The sequence below is a fragment of the Cupressus sempervirens genome, chromosome 5 (assembly GCF_028749045.1).
Source record: "Cupressus sempervirens isolate cs-2001-9-10 chromosome 5, ASM2874904v1, whole genome shotgun sequence".
In the NCBI taxonomy this organism is placed as follows: domain Eukaryota; kingdom Viridiplantae; phylum Streptophyta; class Pinopsida; order Cupressales; family Cupressaceae; genus Cupressus; species Cupressus sempervirens.
Window position 1 is genome coordinate 768,002,715 of NC_143122.1, and position 5,212 is coordinate 768,007,926.

General features: G+C 31.6%; 1 pseudogene; it reads right to left on the bottom strand.

The window, feature by feature from the left end:
• Positions 1-3,942: 3,942 nt before the first annotated feature.
• Positions 3,943-4,317, bottom strand: LOC149558161 (regulatory-associated protein of TOR 2 pseudogene; annotated as a pseudogene).
• Positions 4,318-5,212: the final 895 nt, after the last annotated feature.

The following is a 5,212-nucleotide window of genomic DNA, read 5'->3' on the forward strand; positions in this document are numbered from 1 at the left end:
GAATCAGTGGTCTTACGTGACACCTCTATTGCAATACAATTTATCTATTGTTGGGGAATTGACTTTTATTCTGAAACTTGCAGGAAGAAATGTGAAGGAAATTGGAGACGGACGAGTGAGCAGTAATGTAAAATGAAATCATTCTCAGTTGTCTTGAGAACCTCCCATAACAAGGAAACAATATGGAATAATAATGCATTGATATGATTATGAGACTCTCATAAAAAGAAAGAGTTTAACTCTCTAGCTCCCTTCAGTTACAAGAACTCATTTGAATACCATTCAAATCGATTAAAAAGGAAAAGAATAGAAAAGAAAAGGAGGGAAAGAAAAGAAGAAAAATAAGAAGTTAAAGGGTTATTATTAATTTATTATTATTATATATTCTTTATCTACACTCTTGTTGACATATTGATAAGGTGGCATCATTAGATTATAATTTATAATGTATTGGTGTCATCTTATTTTTATATACATATGTTTGTATTAGAGAATGTTTAATAATGATTAAATAATAAATTCTTTGATAATTCTTTTAAAGGTAAAAGTTATGTTTAATTTATATTATTTATTATAATGTTCCTTTTTATAGCTCATGTGGTTCGACCATGTAACATGTTGTCAAGTCTTAGTAACTTTGCCAAGATAGTTTTAGGTCCAACCTGTTGATTCTTATGACTGGGCCATTCGACCATCCCCTTCCGATGACCCCGTTTAGCAATGCTTCCCCTCTCTCTTTAGTCTTCTTCTTGTAATCATTCAAAACAATATTCTCACCAAGACATCAATTCAAGATTTATAAATTGTTAATTTAAAATCATCTAGTGATCGTTAGAGATTTCATCAATGTCAGAATAACCATCTCCTTTCACATGTTCATGAAAACATCTCATTATCATATATATTTTATCTAGCTCACTTCACATGATTGGAAAGAAATGTTATCATCTTATAAGAGGATGTAATTATATCTAAATTGAGATAGTTGGTTATACAAGATTGGTATAATTTCATGGCAAAGAAAAACATCATTATTATATAATGCAGATTCCATGATTTTAAATCTATTTAATAACTCTTTGAATTTGAACTTGTGTATGTGTGTGTGTGTGTGTGTGTGTGTGTGTGTGTGTGTGTGTGTGTGTGTGTGATGGTTTCTATGTATCATTGTTACAAAAGGTAAACGACTGATGTTTAAATGTGAAAAGAAAAAATGGAAAGAAGTTTGTAGATTATAAATGATATTTTATACATTTTACCACAAACATAGCATAAGGAATAAACACAAGGAAATTGATGGTCTTACGTGACACCTCTATTGTAGTACAATTTCTCTATTGTCAGGGAATTGACTTCTATTCAGAAACCCGTGGGAAGAAATGTGAAGGAAATTGGAGACAGACGAGTGAGCAGTAATGTAAAACGAAATTGTTCTTAGTTGTCTTGAGAACCTCTGATAACAAGAAAATAGTATGGAATAATAATGCATTGATACGATTATGAGACTCTCATAAAAAGAAAGAGTTTAACTCTTCAGCTCCCTTCAGTTACAAGAACTCATTCAAATACCATTCAAATCGATTAAAAAGGAAAAGAATAGAAAAGAAAAGGAGGAAAAGAAAAGAAGAAAAATAAGAAGTTAAAGGGTTATTATTATTTTATTATTATTAAATATATTCTTTATCTATATTCATATTGACATATTGATAAGGTGGCATCATAAGATTATAATTTATAATGCATTGGTGTCATCTTATTTTTATATACATATGTTTGTATTAGAGAATGTTTAATAATGATTAAATAATAAATTCTTTGGTAATTCTTTTAAAGGTAAAAGTTATGTTTAATTTATATTATTTATTATAATGTTCTTTTTTATAGCTCATGCGGTTCCACCATGTAACATGTTGTCAAGTCTTAGTAACCTTGCCAAGATAATTTTAGGTCAAACCTATCGATTCTGATGAATGAGCCATTCAACCATCCCCTTCTGATGACCCTATTTAGCAATGCTTCCCCTCTCTCTTCAGTGTTCTTCTTGTAATCATTCAAAGCAACATTCTCACCAAGACATCAATTCAAGATTTATAAATTGTTAATTTAAAATCATCTAGTGACCGTTAGAGATTTTATCAATGTCAGAATAACTATCTCCTTTCACATGTTCATGAAAATATCTCATTATCATATATATTTCAACTAACTCACTTCACATGATTGGAAAGAAAATAAATTGATACAATGGCTATAGTTAACTAACCCACTTTCACATGATCAAGAAGAAATAAATTGATATAATGGCTATAATTAACTAATTCACTTTCACATGATCAAGAAGAAATAAATTGATACAATGGCTATAATTAACTAACTCACTTTCACATGATTAGGAAGAAATAAATTGATACAAGGGCTATAATTAACTAACTCACTTTCACATGATTAGGAAGAAATAAATTGATACAATGGCTATAATCAATTCAAAAATTTGGGATGTAGCAATAGATAGGGCACACAGAATATGATAGTTTAATACCTCCAAAAATTGTTTGATCAAATGTTAGGATTGTAGGATATCCAAGATATGGAATCGTTGATAAGGTATGTGAATTGTTTAAAAAATGCCTCAAATAAATGTGTTTTTGTGGAACGTCCTAGCTATAGGATAATTTAAAAATAAATTTGCTGAAAATGTTTTGAGACTCTACAATAAGATCTATGCAATTGGCTAGTTTAAAGCTAGACTTTACAACCTTTGCTATCATCTTCCCATCTTGTCCCAAATTGGAGATTTGGAGCGAGGTATTAACGATCATCAAAGTGCAAAGGATAAGGTAATTTCCACATAGGTTGCTGCAACTAGGATAGTAGATTCCCTTGTGATTTTGATATCACAAATAATTATAGCTATAGTTCAGCATAATAAAGAGCTTTTGAGTTGAAGATAGTCGAGGAAGCCTTAAATAAGATAAATTCTTATATTGAAGTTAATGAAATAACTGCATAATATTTGTGTAACTTATAATGGTATCAGATTTTATGATCTATTTTCAAGTTAGAGTTCTTAGTTTACACTTAAAATATTGTTTATTCATATTCATATATAAATATTGCTATTATTGTGATTTCTTATATCATTCTTCCTTTCCATCTTATGACAACTTTACATTTATATAATTACTTCTTCTTTAATTATCATTTTGTTTCCTCTTACCTTTCATTCTTTATGCACTTTTCAATATGTCCATCCTTCTCATAACACTGCTCTATTAACTTCTAAATCCTCAGTACACTAGTTAAATAATTTGATCAACATAGGAAGAAAATTTTAAGTCTAGCACCAATAAATTAAATCTTCCACATTGCACATCTTTCACATACAAATTTGTAACACACCTATTGTAGAACTATGATCTACTTGCTCCTGAAGCCTTTTTCTTGCCAAACAACTTGGTCTATAGATTATAATAAATTCTTCCTTGTGAATTTTAGGAGTCAAACCATCTCTAATAAAAAACTTTTGTCTCAAAAAGGTTTTATTATGATGCTTGTAATAATCTTTATTTTTTACTTTTGGTTCTTCGTCCTTTCTAGGCACAATCTTTGTTAGTTTCTAGTACTCACAAATCATGAGGATCTTATGACTCCAAATACTGTAGTTTATCTGAATCATTTTTTGTGACCACAATAGAAATAGAGCTTGGATGTATCCTACCATTGACAAACTCAAGTTTCTAGTATAGGCAAATCATGATGATGTCTAAGTCAAATTATGTGACTCCAATAGCAATAGAACTTGAACTTTCTCTGAGTCTATGTCAAGCTATCAACTATATCAGAGGAAACACCAGAACCCCAGTCTTAACGCTCCACAAAAGCATTTACAATCATACCAGCAGGAAAACAATCAAACACATAAATTGAGGGTGTGCCAAGCCATTATTCTAATTCATAAATAGATAGGAGAATGTATTGTGTGTAATCCTTGTTAAACAGCCAGATTTTCCCATTTTCTATGGGCTTTGGAACTCCATGTCCATTATGATGGAAAAGCACCCGCTCTGAGTTAGCATTCTTGTGGTACTGGCCACAAAGCCTCTTTACCTCTTCAACAGTAGGATCAAGCCACCGTTCATATTGAGCCTGCAAAGCTTTCCCTATAGCATATATTGCTTTTAGAGTTGGCATGGAAAATAGATCAATCCAGCACTCCATCTGAGCACATGGGGATATATTGATAACATCTGGAGGATCAACACCAATATTTAAGTACAGAACAAGTGCAACACACCCAGTTTTCATACGGTCCTTCATTCACCATTTGGAAACAAAACCGCTCTCAGATGGTCTAGACAGCGTGCAAGCCTCGAAGGCATCATTTGTGAGGTCATTAAAGAAAATAAGCAATTCTAGTGCTAGTATTAGCACTCGATGTGGACGCCGATACTGTTGCAGCAGCAGATCCAGAAGCAACAGCAAAGACTTCTCCCTACGCTAGTTTCCTACTGCTAATCCCATCCTCGAACACAATGCTGCTAAGACGTTTCTTACTACACTGATAACACCTTTATTGTCCCTTTGCATACAAGAGGTTTGAGAAAGTCATCTTTTGCTTCACTTAGTTTACCATATGACATAACAACAAACAAATGTTCAAAAATCAAATTTAGCGAACACATTTTTACTGGAGAATTTTTTTTTTTTTTTTTGGCATAGGGGCTTTATTTGGTGAACCTAAATCATAGCATTTGTGTTTGTGACATACTAAATTTTTTTCTTAATTTAAAAATAACATATGGTCCCAAACTCTTGTTTTGTCAACCTTCTCCTATACCTTACCTGATAACCCTGCATCTATTTTCCTTTGTAAATTTGCATCTATTTTCCTTTGTAAATCCCTACCCCCACCCTAAAAGCCCCCTCGCCTATTTAGGCAATATATTGTTTCTACTTTTTACTGGTTTTAAACCTCCCAATATGAACCCACATTGTATTGTATTGCCTCTTTAGTAAAAACCATGTTATTGCACTCAAAAGGTTGAACAAAAAAGTGTTATTATAAGAAAGCTTATAGACAAAAACAATAAAGAGATTTGACAACTTAAAAACCTTTCTCTAACATCAATAACATATCATTATTCACTAATATCATAATAGCATGATGCAGGAGCATCTTGGATGAATCGGCAATCCCTATCATTCAACAATA